Genomic DNA, 19,684 nt, shown 5'->3' on the forward strand with positions numbered 1-19,684 from the left:
GAAACTGTGCAAGTAATACCTATTAGTCTGTGAGGGGTTTTTATGCCCCTGTTTTAAAACAATTGTTTTAAAACAAAAACTTGTTTTAAAACAAAAACTTGTTTTAAAACGATTTTTAATGGTTGATTATAATTGTGATTATATGATGCTGCAAAGTGGTGCTATGATGATTGGCCAGGTAAGACTTGATAGTGGGTCAGTTCAATCCTCTTTTTAGGAAAATTGAACCAACAAGTGAGATCCTGAGATCAATGGTGGTGGCATTCTTGGTCCAGTGATGCTCCTTTTCCTTAGAAATGTATAAAGTTCCTTCTGCTGAGGTTACATCTGTTTGTAATCCTTATTTTGAAGTGGAAGATGAAGTCAGAATGAACTGGGTTTTACTTGAGGATACAGCCAGATATAACTAAAAGAGCATGAGCTTTTTATGAGAGGACCAACAGTAAAATACTAGACCCACAAATTCACTGCATAATTTTGTACAAATCACTTAATATCCATTGACCTCAGTTTTTCATCTATAAAATGTAACTGTGGGTCTCCTAAGGTCATTGTGAAAATTAGATGACGTTCATATTTCAAGTATCTAGCACAATGCTTGGCACCTTAAAGTACTCAATAAATGTTCTTTCTACCTTCTCTATAAATAAAAATAGTAAAACATTAAAATCCATTATATTTTGGAAAAAAGAGAGGAAAATAGATCAATTTAAAAAGCAGAATGTAGAACGTCTTGGTTTGAGCTTGAAACTACTGTTATGTAGTTAAAACTTGCCTAAATGTCCCAGATCTTGTTTATCTCATGAGTACACAGGATTATCACTCTGGATATTTGAGTAGCCTTGGAATTCCTGAAATTGCCTGAGGGATACAACTTGAAACTAGAGTAATGAAAGATCTGCCTCTTCTCCTATGAAAGAATGTTGGGAGTGGAAAGGACTTGAAAGTGAAAGTCCTAGGGACACCTAAAGGGCTAAAGTGGTTCTGAATAAGGGGTAAGGTGGAGTGATGAAAGAGGTAGGGTGGGTGGGGTGGAGATGGAGAGGTGGGAGTGAGGTTATAGAAGGGGTAGGGCCAGTGAAAACACCCAAATGTGCCCAGGTTCTCCCCAAACCAGCATATAACAGATAAATGAGTAATATCTTGCTTTCAGGTTCACATCAGAGAGTTGTTTCAATTTCATTAGTGTGGCCTTACGATAATACAACAAAATAAGAAGAATTCCCTGATAGAATAAAAAGTTGCTATTGAGGCATTCCACAAGTAGTTACTGAAGCATTGTGCTAGACCCTGAGAAAGGAAAAAAAAATAAAAGCAAACCTATTCTCAAAGAGCACATCCTGGCTTGGAAGGCAAATTAATGTACTAAAGAACGCACTTTGATTGTATGAAAACCACCCAAGGGCTATGCAGAAGAACTCAGAGGATAGAGGCTCTCTTTACCAAGATCACAGCTTCTGAAGGAGGTGGCATTTGAAATGTGAGTAGAAAAATGGGTAGAAAGGGACAGCACATGGCATATCAGCAAAAGGAGGATGTCTAACAAAGTTTGAGAAGAGGAAAATGGTCAAATGAATTCAGAGGATCACAAGAGCTGGGTAGGGCAGGTAGGGGAGGCAGGGACTGCATTATAGAGGATTTCTAATGCCTGGCCCAGTACTTTAAATTCTACCCTGGGACTGGGGTGATACCACCCAATGTCTGCTTTAGGAAAATTAGTCTGGCAGGATGCCTAGTTGTTCATCAGTGAGACACTGGGACAGGGATAGCATTGGCTACCCCTGAAGGATGCTCTTTTCTGGGGACATTGCCATTTGGTTAGCCAGGGTTATGAAGATGTTTACCTTGACAGGGCTTTCTCTGGGAAGCCTTTGCTTACTCACACCTTACCTCACCTCAAACCACACCAGGTAGGAAGCACTAGTGTGTGTTCTGCCCTGCTTCTTAAAGGCTGACAAAGCCTTCAATTCCAGCTGCAGAATCTCTTAGAGGGCTAGTCTTTTTTTTCACATTCAATATTTTAGATTAGCTTCAGGTATATGTATAGTATAGTGGTTAGATGAGCACTTAAAGTATTGTCCCTGATATTTTCAGTACTCAACTGGCACATAGTTATTACAATAATTATTAACTATATTTCCTATGCCATATTTTACATCTCTGTGACTCTTATTTAACTATCAATCTGTACTTATCAATCCCTTCACCATCTCAACCCAGTCCTCCACCACCACCTCCCATCTGGCAACCATCAGTCTGCTCTCTGTATCAATGAGTCTACTTCTATTTTGGTTGTTCATTTATATTATTCTTCAGGTTGCACATATTAAGCAAAATCATATGGTATTTTACTGACTTACTTCACTTAGCATACTACCCTGTAGGTCAATCCATGCTGTCGCAAATGGTAGGATTTTGTTTTTTTATATGGCTGAGTAATGTTGTATTGTATATATGTACAACCGCTTTTTTTTGGGGGGGGGACTCAGACTTCATAGATTATTTCCAGAACATTCTTTCATTCTGGATAAAGGTAGTGCATTTGAACTCATAAACCAATTTTGAGAAAGAAGAACAAAGTAGGAGGGATCACAATACCTGATATCAAATTATATTACAAGGCCACTATAATCAAAACAGTCTGGTACTGGCATAAGAACAGACGCATAGATCAATGGAACAGAATAGAGAGCCCAAAAATAAACCCATGTCTCTATGGTTGATTAGTATTTGACAAAGGGGGCAGGAGCATAAAATGGAGTGAAATAGCCTCTTCAATAAGTGGTGCTGGGAGATCTGGACAGCTACGTGCAGAAAAAATGAAATTAGACCACCACCTTACATTATACACCAAAGTAAACTCAAGATAGATAAAAGACTTAAACATAAGTCATGACACAATAAAAGTCCTAAAGGAGAACATAGGTAGTAAAATTTCAGATATCCCATACAGCAGTATCTTTGCCAGTATATCTCCTAGGACAAGGGGTATAAAGGAAAGAATTAATAAATGGGACTACATCAAATTTAAAAGCTTCTGCATGGCTAAAGAAACCATTAGCAAAATGAAAGGGGAACCAACTGTATGGGAAAACATTTGCCAATGATACTCCAAAATATATAAAGAACTTATATGACTCCAAAATATATAAAGAACTTATATGACTCAACACCAGGAAGACAAACAATCCAATTAAAAAAATAGGCAAAGGACCTGAACAACACTTCCCCAAGGAGGACATACAGAGGGCTCATAGACATATAAAAGGATGCTTAACATCACTAATGATCAGAGAGATGCAAATTAAAACCACCATGAGATACCACTACACACTAGGTCAGAATGGCCATCATTAACACATCAACAAACAAGTGCTGGTGAGGATGTGGGGGGAAGGGAACCCTAATACATTGTTGGTGGGAATGCAGACTGGTGCAGCCACTGTGGAAAGCAGTATGGAGTTTCCTCAGAAAACTAAAGACGGAACTGCCTTTTGACCCAGTCATCTCACTGCTGGGATTATGCCCTAAGAAATCCTGAAACAACAATTCAAAAGAACCTATGCACCCCAATGTTCATAGCAGCACAATTTACAATAGCCAGGATTTGGAAACAGTCTAAGTGCCCATCAGTCAATGAATGGATAAAAAAACTGTGGTACATTTACCCAATGGAACACTGTGCAGCAGAAAAATAGGAGTTTCTACCTTTTGTGACAGTGTGTATGAAATTGTAGAGTATTATGCTAAGCGAAATAAGCCAGGTGGCAAAAGACAAATACTGTGTGATCTAACCTATAAGTGGAACCTAATGAACAAAACAAACAAAGGAGCAAGATAGAACCATAGACATGGTAATAAGGAACAAACTGACAGTGATCCCAGGGGAAGGGTGAGAGGGATAATGGGGGGAAATAAGAAGGGTCTAGTCAAGTAATATATATAAAGGACCCGTGATAATGGACAACATGGTGGGAACTGACGGAGGGAGCCGGGGTGGAGGGTGGATAGGGCAGGGGACACCAATGGGATAAAAATTGGGACAACTGCAATTGACAACAATAAAAGAATAAATGTTTGATTTTTATTTTTAAAAGGTTTTATTTATCTATCTTTAGAGAGGGCAAGGGAGGGAGAGAGGGAGAAAAACATCAATGTGTGGTTGCCTCTTCTGCCCACCACTGGGGAGATATATAGATATACATCTGTCCAGATGAAAAATAGAAACATTGTACATAGGACAATGACACCTCAGTCCCCTTCGAACTAGGCACCTTGGGACCTCACACAATTCTCCCAATCGTCATCAGCTGCCCCCGTCGTATTCTCCTGGATCTCATCGACAGTCTGAAATCTCACCTCTTTCAAAGGTGATTTTAGTTTGGGAAAAAGCCAGAAGTCACAGGGTGCCAAATCTGGGCTGTAGGGAGGCTGAGTCACCTGGGTGATTTGATGTTTTGCAAAAAACTCCACATAAGATGTGATGCTTGAGTGGGTGTGTTGTGATGAAATTGCCAATCACCAGTTGCCCATAGCAGCAGCCTTCTGAATCATCCGAATGGTTTCCGTGGAGAAATGTTCAAGCTTAACACAAAATTTGATGCAGATTCATGGCTCTACTTGCTCAGTCCTTTTAAATGTGATGGCCACACAATTCACATGCTCACTCAATGGCATCTACTGCCCCCACTGACTAGTACAGTGAAGATGTCATTCTTCATGTATGTGCATTCCAGTCCACTCTCCTTGGCTGCCAGGTTACATAGATGTTGTGCAAACCGTTGTCATTGCATTAACAATGGCTAGACTTTTTCCAAACATCCCTTGCAAACCCAGAAGTAGAAATACTGGGTCATATGGTAGTTTTATTTTAAATTATTTGAAGAACTTCCATACTGCTTTCCACAGTGGCTACACCAATGTTCATTCCCACCAACAGTGCACAAGTGTTCCTCTTTCTCCACATCCTCACTAACACTTGTTTGTTGATTTTGTGATGATGCCCATTCTGACAGGTTTGAGGTGATATCTCATTGTGTTTTTCCATTTTTTTTAAATTTATTGGTATGACACTGGTCAACAAAATTATACAGGTCTCAGGTGAATTTGCTGAGGTTTTAATGTGCACTTCTCTGATGATTAGTGACAATGAGCATGTTTCCCTATGTTTATTGGCCATCTGTATGTCCTCTTTGGGAAAGTGTCTAATCAAGGCCTTTGCCCATTTTTTAATTGTATTGTTTGATTTTTGACGTTTGTTGTATGAGTTCTTTACAAATTTTGGGTTTTAACTCCTTATCATGTATTGTTGGCGAATATGTTCTCCTAGTCAGTTGGTCGTCTTTTCATTTTGTTGATGTTTACTTTGCTGTGCAAAAACTTTTTAGTTTAATGAAGTCCCATTTGTTTATTTTTCTTTTGTTTCCCTTGCCTGAGGAAGTATATCAGAAAAAAATATTACTAAAAGAAGTGTCTGAGATTTTATTCCCTATGTTTTCTCCTAGAATTTTTATGGTTCTGAGTTTTACATTTAAATCTTTAATTTATTTTGAGTTTATTCTTGTATGTAGTGTAAGAAGGTGGTCTAGTTTTATTTTTTTGCATGTGTCTGTTCAATTTTCTGAACACAATTTATTGAACTGTCTTTAGCCCATTGTATGTTCTTGCTTCCTTTGTTAAATATTAATTGACCATAGAAGCATGGGTTTGTTTTTGGGCTCTTGATCATATTCCATTGACCTACACATCTGTTTTTTTTTTAACAATACCATGTGAGTTTGATTACTGTGACCTTGTAGTATTGTTTGATATCTCAAGATTGCTGTGACTAATCATGGTCTTTTCTGGTTCCATATAAATTTTTGAATAATTTTTTCTACTTCTGTGAAATATGCCATTGGTATTTTGATAGGAATTGTGTTGGGTAGTATGGACATGTTGCCAATGTTAATTCTTCCTATTAATGAGTATACTATATGCTTCTGTTTCTTGTATCTTCTTCATTTTCTTTATTCAGTGTCTTTTAATTTTCTGGGTAGAGGCATTTTAACTCCTTGGTTAAATTTATTCCTAGGTATTTTGTTTATTTTGATGCAGTTGTAAATGGGATTATGAGAGAGAAAGAGACAGACAGAGAGAGAGACAGAGACAGAGAGAAACATCAATGGGAGAGAGAAACATTGATCAGTTGCCTCCTGCACACACCCCATCCAGGGATTAAACACAAAACTCAGGTATGTGCCCTGAAATTCCTGAAGTGGAATTTGCCTTATCAGGGTCTGATGCCTGCCAAGATTTCCTTTTTGATGTGCTACTCGTGGAACTAGCTGGATCCTGCTCTGATGTGGCCTGGGACATTTTGGGAGGGACTCTGGTGCGGGTCAATGTCTGATTCTCTTGTGGCTGGCTGGCCTTGGGTTACTTGTTTGGAGCTGCAAAGCAATCTACAGTTTGTGTCTGCCTTTGCTGGTCCTGGTGTGTATGGAAATGGCCAAGGTGTGCACCAAGGCTGGCCTCTACCAGCACCATGCCTGGGGTATGTCAGCAAAAGTCCCAAGATGCCTCAAGTACTGCTTTGCCTACCTCCTCCTTCCTGTTAGGCTTGCCCACTGAAAGAGACTCTGTTGATATGTGAGTTGCATAAGGTAGGTTCTCAGTGATTCATCAGGTAGGGACGAGAGGCGTTTACCAGATTAATAGAATTTAAACTTGATGCCAGTGCTAGGTCTGAGACCACTCTGCAAAAGTTCCAGGGTACATACACCCAGGCCAGCTGGGTGCCTTCAAAGCTTTGTGTTGGGGTGAGGTCTTAGGGAATCATCAGAGGGAAGCCAGCAGGTTCATAAGGCCCAAACAGACCAAAATTTGGCCATGCAAATGGAGGGCTTTGCTCTAGTCTGGCTTTTAGGGCGGAAATGGCCTCCACCCTAGAACCACACCAGTTAGTCTGTCTGCATTCTGGTCTGACCTCTTCAAGAGCCTTAGCTAGCTCAGAAGGCTGGGCCACCAGGAATTGGGAGCATGGGGCTAGTAGGTGTCTTGTAGGGTATTGTGCCTGTCAGGCTCACAAAAGAGGGGAATTGCCCCTACCCAAGAACCACACAACTTAGGCTCTGACTCCCCCTGAGTCTGCCTGGACCTTTGTACCAGGAGTCCAGGTGACTGACTCCTTTGCAGTGCTTGAACTCAGCAGGGGGTGACAACTAGGAGTCAAGTGGATGGGCTGTTGCCTTCCCTCAGGCTGATATTTGGAGAGGAGTGCTGGGACTTAAGAAAGATGGCATCTTGTGCAGTGTGGGAGACAAGACTCAGCACAGGCACCGTGGTGCCCTTCCATTCAGGTCTTTGCCAGAGATACACTACCCATTCTGTCCTCAAATGACTTTATTCCACTCTGAGTCTCCCTCTCTCCATTGGAGTTCAGGGTGAGTGGCTATGAACAAGATTTTGTGTCATGACCCTTGAACAGTGTACCTGGGTTTCTAGCAGAGTTGTGTCTCTTGGCAGACAGAATCTGCTGATTTTCCCAGCCAGATATTATGTGGACACCTCTTCTCAGCTCTGGTGCTGTGAGCTGGGGAGCCTAGCTTGCAGTTGAGACCCCATGCTCCTCAGGGGAGTCTTTGCTGCTGAGATATGCCTCTAAATTATTAGCCACCAAATGTGGGTGTGGGGCCAGCGCTTTCCATACTCTGCCATTCCTAGCAGTGTCAATGTGGCTTCTTCTATAAATCTTTGTTGATAAGATTTCTGTCACCTAACCTTCAGTTAGTTATTCAGGCTGATCTATATTTTAATTGTAATTCCAGGTTTGGTCCTGGGAGAAGTTGAGTATAACTTCCACCTAATCGGCCACCATATTATATCCCTTGAGACATTTAATACAAATCTACTTCCTTTAACTTTTTTATTGTTTTCTTTTCTTCCATCCTTCCACGCCCCTCCCCATGTTTTTTGTTTCCAGCCTCTTGGTTGGATATAACACTTTGTGTTTCTATGATTCCTAATGCACTGCCAAATAAATCATATCTATCATATTTATTATATTGTATGTCTTGCATTTACTCTCCTACCCATTCTAATAGCAAACCTGGCTGCAAGTTTCTCATCCTTTACTTCTTGAAATACCAGCCATTATTGACACCAGGGTCTGATTTTGTGTTTAAGTGTGCATATGTTAAATTGGAGGCTTATGGGAAAGTTTGGGAGAATGTTAAATCATTAAGAAGATACTGTGTCAAATGATGTGGGAGCCTCAAATACTACTTTGGTGGTCATGACCCTGGCCAGAGGGAGAAGCATGTGATGTCACCCTTTTCCTGAGTCCCAGTTTCATGGATAGTATCTCTGAATGTAATTGCCCAAGGCAGATTTTTTCTTGTAAACAAGTTCACAGAATGGAGTTTGAAGAGATTGTCTCACTTGGAGCCCAGCAGGACAGAGTAGTTTGGAATGCAGCATTCGGTGTGTTCTGTTTAGCTGGAAGATATCACGGGGAACAAGTACTTAGCAAGCAGCATGAACAAGGGTTTGAGCTAGAAAATGAACAGGACCTTGACAACATAGTAATAGTGGCTTGTCTCCTCAAAAACGTCTAAATTGTACACAAGGAGGTGATAAAGAAGACTAGGAAAAATACGTACATACATTTGTGTCTCCTTCAAAATAACCCAGTGTCAGAGTGTTCTAATTATGGATAAAGTTTGATCAGAGGTTGCTGGGTCACCGTGACCACCTTCACTTGACTATATATATCTGATCGGATTTTTGCCTCTTTTAAGGCACAGACTAAGTGTGCTTACAGGATGTCCATACCACGCATTGAAAATAGATTGATTAATCAACTGCTTAGTCTGTTTTCACAATGCCAAATGCCTGGGTTGAATGTTTTCCTTTTTTTATATTTCACTGAATTATCTGAGTAGACCTGTTGATACCATTTTTGGCTTTTCATATTTTACGTGGAATTATGTGCAATTGTACAGGGCTATTCTTTCAAAAGTTTACATTCCCTTTGCTTAAAAATTGCTTCTCTCTATTTCTCTTTTTTTTATTGAGGTATAATAGACAAATTCAATTGTAAGATATTTAAAATGTGCAACATGACTGTCTTTTTTTTAATAGTCCAATTTTAGGCAATATCTGTGTATTATATATAGAACCCAAATCTTCATGGATGATAAAATTTAACTACTGAAGGTGTGTGCAATAGTCAGGAGCTATATTTTGATGCTGTCCTCAGGGGCCATGCTATAGGAGCCCTCCTGCTTTAGGTGAAACATGGATATAATAAGGTTATTGTTATAATGAACGTCAAGTTTATATCTAATTCTGCCCTGTAGCTACTAGAGCTTTAGCAAGGATCCAATAGTTGCTATGTAAAAGAACCAAGACAGCATGGTATCCACCCTCAATACATGTTAATAGACTCAGGGGAGAGTATTAGTGCTATGTATGGACATACCCTGGTTCATTGACTTCAGTTTAAAAAGAGATCAAATTCAATTAGACAACCTCTTCCAAATTAAATTCAATTCAGCAAACATTTTTAGGATGGAAGGCACTGTACTACCTCATGCAAACCATTTGGAATTTATTTTGGTTTCTTGTGACATCATGCCAGTACAAGTTAAGTTGATTAATATTAAGGTTTTATTGTTTAGGAACTTTAAGAATGCCTTTTTAAATTTGTAACTCTTGAAATTTTTATAATTCTCTTGGAAAGCCCTTATCCAGAAATACTGTTGGTAGCTTGGACACTGACTCAGATATTTTAGAGATGAAGGCGTCTTCTAACAGTGCTTTGTGTCACAGCCCTTTGGTTTTAGGGGTCCCATTAGCTTCAAGAGGAGATGGTGAATGTGCTCATTATTATTGCTTAGATTGTTTTAACGATAGATTATTTTCTATTTTTAAAATATGGGCATTACCAATTATAGTATAGTCTAATGAAAATAAAATGCAAGCCCCATATGTAATTTTAAACTTTCTAGTAACTACATTAGAAAAACAAAAAGAATAAGGTAAATTAATTTAATAATATATTTTAATTAACCAATATATCCAAATTTTTCATTTCAATATGCAATAAATGTAACAATTACTGAGATATTTTATATTATTTTAAAATCTTGTACTGTCTTTTAAATTCAGTATACATTTAACTTTTTATTTTTTGACTGCACAAACCTTATTCATTCAATCTTTTTTTCTAATATATTTTATTGATTATGCTATTTCAGTTGTCCCAATTTTCCCCCTTTGCGCCCCTCCTCCTGGTACCCCCCCTTCTCTCTATGAATTCCCCCCTCCTTCATTCATGTCCATGGGTCATGCATATAAGTTCTTTGGCTACTCCATTTCCTGTACTGTTTTAAACATCCCCCTGCCTATTTTGTACATAACAATTTGTGCTTCTTAATCCCTGTACCTTTTACCCCATTCTCCTCACTTCCCCTCCCACCTGACAACCCTCCAAATGATCTTCATATCTGTGATTCTGCTCCTGTTCTGCTTGTTTGCTTAGTTTGTTATTTAGATTCAATTATTGATAGTTGTGAATTTGTTGCCATTTTAATGTTCATAGTTTTGATCTTCTTTTTCTTATATAATTCTCTTTATATATCATTTTATATAATAATGGCTTGGTGATGATGAATTCCTTTAGCTTTACCTTATCTGGGGAGCACTTCATCCACCCTTCCATTCTAAATGACATCTTTGCTGGATAAAGTAATGGAGGTTGTAGGTCCTTGCTTTTCATCACTTTGAATACTTCTTGCCCAGTCCCTTCTAGCCTGCAAAGTTTCTTTTGAGAAATCAGCTGATAGTCTTATGGGCACTCCTTTGTAGGAAACTATCTACTTTTCTCTTTCTGCTTTTAAGATTCTCTCTTTATCTTTAATCTTTGACATTTTAATTATGATGTGTCTTAGTGTGGTTCTATTTGGGTCCAACTTGTTTGTGACTCTCTGTGCTTCCTGGACTTGTATGTATATTTCCTTCACCAAATTAGGGAAGTTTTCTTTCATTATTTCTTCAAATAAGTTTTCAAATTCTTGACCTCCGTCTTCTCCATCTGGCACCCCTATGATTCGAATGTTATTGTGTTTAAAGGTGTCCTAGAGGCTCCTTAGCCTACCTTTGTTTTTTCGAATTTTTTTCTTCTTGCTGTTCTGAAAGAATGCTTTTTTCTTCCTTGTGTTCCAAATTGTTGATTTGATTCTTGGCTTCATCCCCTCCACTGTTGATTTCCTGTAGATTTTTCTTTATTTCACTTAATGTAAACTTCATTTCTTTTCAAGTCCTGGGTCTTTTTCATGCTGTTGAACTATGGAATGAGTTCCTGGAGCATCCTGGTAACCAGTGTTTTGAACTCTGCATCTGATAGGTTGCTTATCTCTGTTTCGTTTAGTTCTTTTTCTGGAGCTTTGTTCTGTTCTTTCATTTGGGCCATATTTCTTTGTCTCCTAATTTTGGCAGCCTCTCTGTATTTGTTTCTGTGTATTAGGTAGAGCTGCTTTGACTCCCTGTCTTAGTAGTGTGGCCTCTTGTAGAAAAGTACACCTGTAAGTTGTATGGGATGGAGCCTTAGGTAATTGCCAGGGCAGGACAACCCGTGTCACCGCTTTGTGGCTCTGTGTGGGGAAGGGCTCAGAGAGGGGACAATACCACTGTCTGGCCTCTGGAGTTTTGCCCAGGAGGATGCTGTCTCTTAGCACTTGCCCTGTTGCCAGTCACTTCAATTTCTCCCCATATGCCACAGGTGCTGAAGCCTAGAGGGAGTGAGTCGGCATAAGTCCTAAGTCCAATGTGGACCCCTTAAGAGGAGTCTCTTGAGAATCCCGAGGTTTCTTCTACTGCCCCAACCCCACTGTTTTTCACAGCCAGAATTTATGGAGATTTATTATCCTGTGGCTGGAACCCTAGGCTAGGTGGTCTGGTCTGGGGCTGGGATCCCTTGCTTCTGAGGTATCCCTCTCAATTTTTATCTACCACATGTGGATGTGGGACTGAGTGTTCCACATCTCTGCACCTGTCTGTGCCCTTCATGTCTCTGCACCTCTCTGTTCCTCTCTCGCTCTTTGCACTTCTCTGTGCACCTTTGCATCTCCACCCCTCCTACCGATCTGGATGAATGTGGCTTCTTTAAATCCTTGGTTGTCGGACTTCCATACAGCTTGATTTTCTGACAATTCTGCATAATACTTGTTTTGTTGTTGTAATTTTTGTAGTTGTGCAAGGAGGCAAGACATGTTTTCCTATGCCACCATCCTGACCAGAAGACTCTCAGTGCACATTATATATTTACAATATATCTCAGTTTAGCCTTGACACATGTGCTCAATAAGCACATGTAGCCTGTGGCTCCTGTATTGGACAATATTATCATTGATGGATCAAGCACCTAGTTGGGATGGAAGCTTATGATAACTCAAGTATACTGACTTCTTTTAAGGAATTTAACAACACTGTTATACTCAGATCTATCCAGAATGGACCTGTTGTCACATCTGAAATCATCAAACACTTTGCTTGAAGAACAGTGATAATGACTCTGCACACCTTGCACTGTTGGGAACCGCCCTGACTGGTTTCAGAAGCTGTAACCCCCTACGGCTAAGGCTGAGTAAGAGACCTTGGGGCCATTAAGCCACTAAGGAGACAAAGCTTGTCTCCCTGGCAGGGGCGCTGTACTACTCACTTTTACTTTGCCCTGCTTGGCCCCAGGCAGATCACTGGTTAGCCAATGATGGGTAAGATTCCTCAAGGGAGGGATGACTTAAGACAGGCAAGGTCATGAAGAGGCCCTCAGGGAAAGACTTGGGGGCCTATAGAAAAAGGGGGTGATGGACCCTCACCCCTTGGCTTTGACATAGCCTGAGTCCTCATTCTGTCTGTGAGAAGTCTCCTAATCTCTTGGCTGTCTTACTCCCCCCCCCACCTGATTTAAACCTGAAACAATGCTGGTGTAGTCCTGGGCAGGAACAGTCGGTTCCTGGGGCGATCAGGCCTAAGGAAGAATGCATAAAATCCTGTGAAACATTCTTTGCTAAGAATGCCCTCAATTTTCTGATAAGGTTCCAAGCATGAAATGAGTTTGTTTCCCAAAGTTTTATAGCCCTTTAGATAATTGACCCTGACTCAGAATAAGCCCTCAGAGTTCTTTGTATGTTCCCTATTGGTTGATCATTACTGCCTGACAATGATTGATGAGCTTTACCTGTATTCCTGTGCAAATTGAATGCAATAAAACCCCATTGAGGAGCAGGCTCCTGGCCCTTCTCCTCTGAGAAATCGGCCACCTTTCCTCTCCAAGAAGGTCATATCTTGGTAGACGTATTCTCATCCATTGTGGAAGGGGGGGGGCCTCTGCGGGCAAAGATCTCCCACATTGCACCACCATGGCTTGTGGTCCCAAGAAGCATCTGAAGTGTATTGCACACCAAAGCATTGGCTACTGGATAAACTAACCAGTGTGTTGTTCCTCATCTAACTACTGGTCCCCACAGACTGAATGTCTCTCTCTCATTTTTTACTAAGGTACAGGCTTAAGTATGCACTAACATGAGATGAAGTAAAGAAGATCTGCATGTAACTGTTTATTAAGATTGATGGCAAGGTTTGAACCAATATAACTTAGTCTGCTTGTTTTATGGATATCATAAGACTGAAAAGAATTTCTGTCTGATCTATGAAAGTAAGGGTCACTTTGCTGTTCATCAGATTACACCTGAGAATGACAAGTACAAATTGTGCAGAGTGAGACAAATCTTTGTGGGAGCAAAAGGAATCCCTCATATGGTGGTTCATGATGCTCACACCCCCCCCACTACCCTGACCCCTTCATCGAGGTGAACAACACCGTTTGGATTGACTTGGAGACTGGCAAAATTACCAATTTCATCAAATTTGAAGTAGATTCTAACCAAGTTGAAGTTCACTGATCACCTGGGGATTTTCTGCACACATTTTCCCCACTCAGTCAATATGGAGTGAAACTATGTTTCTTTCACACAATATGCCAGTGTCAGAGACTCCACATAGGCTAAGTTAGCTCCAACTAAATGTGACTTTTCTGATGTTACCTAACTGCATCCTTTTCCTTTTCAGCTAGGGCTGCAACCAGGCTATTTGATTAAAGTATGTTCCTCGATGTGGGACCTCCTGGTTAGGGAACTACTGATTATCATTTCCATTGTCAGCTGTGGAAGGGGGAGTAGGGGACATTTAATTATTATTAATTATCAACTTTATTTGTCAAGCATACAGTTCAAGTGTTTTTCCACAGATGATTACATTTGATTCTCATAGTTTCTCTATCTGACATTACTACAGGAAAATCCCCACATGATCTGACATTATTGAAGCCCAGAAAGATATACTGACTTGGCCACCATCCTTTGGCTATTAAGTAGTAGAGCTGGATTCAACCAAGGTCTTTTGACTTCCTGGCCAGTGTCCTTACCTTGCCTCTCCTCCTTTCACATGTCCCCCTGAGTACAATCCTTCAAATGCTGAGAGATAAGGATAGGAAGGCTAGCTCCGTGTTAAGAAATCTAATAAACAAAAATCCAACCTAACAATAGATAAATTAGAAGGGGTTATTCACATTATAAAACAATTCCATTGCTTCAAAAAGTGAACACCACTGGAGAGATTAGCATATAATTTCATTTCTAAAATAAAATCTTATACCCAGCAGCTGAGGTGGACATTTATTAGGTAATGTCAAGTATACATAGGTACATCGGGCTGGTCATTATTTGACATAAACTAGAATAATTTTTTCATATAAGTCAGTTTTTTTTTAATTTCTAGAAATGTATTCTAACCTGAAACCTCTGAAATCAGTGCAGAATTACATACTGTTTTTTTCCTCTTTTTTCCTGGTAAAACACTCTTTTTCATACCCAAGGTGTTTCACAGGATAGAATGCACTTTTATTTTCCAAACCATAAAAGCAAAAATTATTTCCCTGCCCTTAGGAAATTTCACTTTTAGCCTTGTTTTGGTGAAACTCCTTCTATTTCTCTTTTCAATGATGTTCTGAAGGACCATCAACCTTAACAATGGCGTGGAAGAATCCGATCTGACATACAATGCAACCAATTAACAAAAAAACCCTAGAAACAGCAAAACCTACTGGCATGGGTCACAACCTTATATATCCCGTATCTTATTACCATTTGATATACATGGAGATGAGACAAATAAGCAATTTTAATGGGAGAGAAATGAAACTTAGGCTGTAACTCTTGACCTATAACATAGCAAGAAATGTTACACATTTTCTTCTAAACTGCAATGTTAGTGTATGGCTTTTCATTGTCAAATAAAGATCAGCAGATAACTAAGAAAATTAAGGAAAGAAATGCACTATTAAAATGCTATATGACTGGATTTCTTGAAATGCAGTATGGTTATCTTTTTAAAAAGCCCTTCTCTTAATTGAATATCATCAAGCATTTTCAAATGATAAAAGGTAGAGTGCTGAGTAAATATTTCTAGGGAGTTTTTGTTCTGACATATAGAGGGCCTGAGTGCTATTTTGACCTATTATTAGCACTCCCTAGTAACATCCATCTCACATACTCAGAATTCCTGAAAAGGCTTTAACTGAAAATAAAGTATTTTTCTGCTCACAAAAAGAAAGCAACATGTTTAACAGAGAGGGGACTGTGAATTTAAGTTAGACCAAATCCAAATAATGTGCCCTGTGATAATATGATTCACCTCACTGCAAGTCATTTATTTATTGCTGAAGGAATTCCACATAAACTGAAATTTGTGCATAAAATTATGCAGGGCAACAAACTCTGGACTAAGAGTCAGGAGACTGGGTTCTCAACCTTGTTCTGACCCTGCCTAGCTTTTTGACTTGCTTTCTCTGGACTTAAGTTTCCTCATATATAAAATATATGATCCATATATAAAATAAGGGGAAAGCTCTAAACAGGTAGCTCAGTTGGTGAGTGTCGTCTTAATATACCAAGGTTTCAGGTTTGATTCCCGATCAGTGCATGAAAAAATGTATAGATGAGTGGAAAAACAAAATTGATGTTTCTCTCTCTCTTTCTCAAATCATTAAAAACACTTTTAAATGAGGGGAAGGCTAGACCCACAGTATCTTTCTTTCCCCCACCCCCCATCTTCACTGAGGTATAATTGACAAATAAAATTATAAGATATTTAAACTGTACAATTTGGACTCCTGGTCAAGATGATAGCATAGGTAAACACAGCTCACATCCTCTCACAACCACATCAAAATCACAACGAAAATATATAACAACCATCAGTCAGAACTGTCATAAATCGAGTTGAATGGAAGTCTGACAACTACAGCATTAAAGAAACCACATCCATCCAGACTGGAAGGAGGGGTGAAGACATGGAATGGGCTGGTCCTATATCCACGTGTGGTGGATAAAAATTGGGGGGGACATCTCAGGATAGAGGAGTTCCAGCCTCAAACCAGGACCCCAGCCCAGAGTTCCAGTGCCAGGAGCATAAGTTCCCATAATTTCTCGCTGCAAAACCGAGCAGAGATTGAGTTGAAGGAAGAAACTTCTGGAGTCTCAGACAGTTTCCCTTAAAGAACCCACACACAGACTTACTCAGACTCACTCTCTTTGAGCTCCAGCACTGGGGTAGCAGCTTGAAAGGCATCAATGACATATAGGGAGCAACTGAAGTATTTGGCATCAAGGTGGGAGCTGGAGGGCAGCTCTGTCCCAGACAGAAAGGCAGGCAGAGGCCATTGTCCCTTTTATGTATCCTTCCCCCACAGAACCACAGAGCTGGCAGGTGGGTGCCATATTTGAGACTCCATCAGCTGGTTAGCACTATTTTCCCTGCCCTGGAGATCCCCTGAGACTCTGACCCACCCAACTTAAGGGCTCACACAAACTTTTAACAGTGATTTTTTCATATGAATGGCTGGTGTTGGCTCATGCTGCACAACTTCCTAAATCCTATCAAACAAGTACCAGTTGGCTTCAGGAAGCTACCAGCCCCTATGCCTCTTGATAAGTGGCTCCAGGCCTGGCACTAGCAGCAGCCAGCCTAGATTCACAGCTTGGCTTCGCCTGGGGAAATGCCACACTGAGCATAAGCAGCAGCCATCTCAGATTGCTTTATAGCTCATGCAGGATGGCCCCAAGCAGAACACAGGGTGGGGGGCTGACCTTGGCCTGCACCACCAGGGAAACCCCAAAGCCTGCACACCCATTGGGCAGCTACAGACCACGTCAGAGCACCAGCACCCTGCCCCTGCATAGCTGATCCTCCATGGAGAGCAGAGGTTGGTGGTCAGGGGTCACAGCCAGTCCTTGAAGCTTACTGGCCTCAGTAAATCCCTCCCATTGACCTACCAACAGCAACCAAAGCTCAACTACAAGAGGAGGGTGTACCCAGACCACACAAAGGGTGTGCCTTGAGTACCCACCTTGGGTGACATGGGAGGCTATGCTATTGGACCCTACAGGAGACCTATTACATTAGGTCATGCTACCAAGACGGAGTCACAGCAGCTCTACCTAATACATAGAAACCAACACAGGGGGATGCCAGAATGAGGAGACAAAGAAATATGATCCAAATGAAAGAATATATCAAAACTCCAGAAAAAGAACTAAACAGAATGGAGGTAAGCAGTTTATCAGATGCAGAGTTCAAAAACAGTGGTTTTAAGGATGGTCAAGGAACTTAGTAAGGACCTCAGCAGCATAAAAAGATCCAGTCAGAAACAGTCAGAAATGAAGGCTACACTATTGAAATAAAGAACAATTTACAGAGAAACACCAGTACACTGGGTGACTCTGATAATAAAATCAATGATATGGAACATAAGGAACCAAATTACAGCCAATCAGAACAACTAGAATAAAAAAGAATAATAATAAAAAAATGAATATAGTGTAAGCAGCCTCTGGGACAAATTCAAGTGTTCCAACATTCACATCATAGAGGTACCATAAGTAAAAGAAAAGAGCAAGAAACTGGAAATCTATTTGAAAAAAAATGAAAGAAAACTTTCCTAATTTAGTGAAGGAAATAGACATTCAAGTCCAGGAAGCACAGAGTCCCAAACAAGGTGGTACAAAGAGGCCCACACCAAGACACATCATAGTTACAATGCCAAAGGTTAAAAATAAAGAGAATCTTAAAAGCAGCAAGAGAAAAGCAGAGAGTTATCTACAAAGGAGTTCCCATAAGATTGTCAGCTGATTTCTCAAAAGAAACTTTGTAGGCTAGAAGGGATTGTCAAGAAATATTTAAAGTTATGAGAAGCAGGGACCTACCACCAAGATTGCTCTACCCAGCAAAGCTATCATTTAGAATGGAAGAGCAGATAAAGTGCTTCCCAGACAAAAAAAAGTAAAGGACTTCATCATTACCAAACCATTATTATATGAAATGTTATAGGGACTTATTTCAGAAAGAGAAGATCAAAACTATTAACAATAAAATGGCATAACAAACTAAGCAAACAAAATGAACAGAGACAGAATCATGGACACAGGGAACGTTTTCATGGTTGCCAGATGGGAGGGAGGCTTAGGAGAATGAGTGAGGAGGTGAGGGGATTAAGAAGTACAGATAGTTACAGAATAGCCATGGGCATGTAAAGTACTGTATAGGAAATGGAGTAGCCAAAGAACTTATATGGATGACTCATGGACATGAACAATGTTTGGGGGATTATCTGAGGGAGTGGGGTATGTGGGTGGAGGGAACAAAGGGGGAAAATTTGGACAAAGGGGGAAAATAGGCCAAGGTCAGCCCCCCCACCCTGTGTTCTGCCTGGGGCCATCCTGCATAATCAATAAAATAGAATTAAAAAATAAAGTATATAACTTGTTGATTTAACACACATATACAGTGTAAAAAATTCCCCCTCCATCAAGTTAATTAACACATCCTAACCAAACATATTTACCTTTTTTTGTGTGTGAGAACATATAAATGCTACTATCTGAGCTAATTTCAATTGTACAGTTATCAAGTATAGTCACCATGCACAATCTCTTTTTATTTTATCTCTAAATTCTGCCTCTCCTTCGTTTCCATACTACTACACATCATCCACACCACTTATTTGTTGGTTCTGTGATTAACAATCTTCCAGGTTCACAGTTGGAGTAAAAATGTGACTTTGGGGAGACTTGCCATAGTAACTGAATTTCCTCTCTGAAAAAAGAACCATGAAAGGACAATGTTTCCCATGTAGTTTTAACCCCCCAGATACCCATGGACTATATGGTTCTTGCATATATTAGTGATGCAAATCTGGGAAAAGAACAAAACCAAGATGTTATGACCAAGACACTTGATTTTCACTGGAATGTCCCATGCAAACAGCATAAACCGGTGAAGTGGCAGTTGGCTTAAACTTTTAGAAGGCATGCCAGTCTACAAAGAATCCAAACGGCAAATGTTCCCATGAGAATGGCTCATTGTTCTTTTCTCAATGCAACTTGATACTGAACCTTAAGAGATTGGGAAAAATATGAATTTTATCATTTCACTAAAGTCATTTCCCTTATATGGGCACCAGTGATCTCATCTATAATATGAGTGCATAAAAGCTGGACATAGACCTTCCAAGTCTAATACTCTGTTTCTATTTGGATTTTTTTTTAAACGGGTGGGTTTAACATTTGCTTTCTGGAGGGAGTGG

At 40.0% G+C, this 19,684-nt stretch overlaps 1 pseudogene; it reads left to right on the forward strand.

Moving 5' to 3' along the window:
• Positions 1–13,403: 13,403 nt before the first annotated feature.
• LOC114504957 lies at positions 13,404–13,946 on the forward strand (annotated as a pseudogene).
• The last annotated feature ends 5,738 nt before the right edge of the window (positions 13,947–19,684 follow it).

The sequence above is a fragment of the Phyllostomus discolor genome, chromosome X (genome assembly GCF_004126475.2).
Source record: "Phyllostomus discolor isolate MPI-MPIP mPhyDis1 chromosome X, mPhyDis1.pri.v3, whole genome shotgun sequence".
Taxonomy (NCBI): Eukaryota; Metazoa; Chordata; class Mammalia; order Chiroptera; family Phyllostomidae; genus Phyllostomus; species Phyllostomus discolor.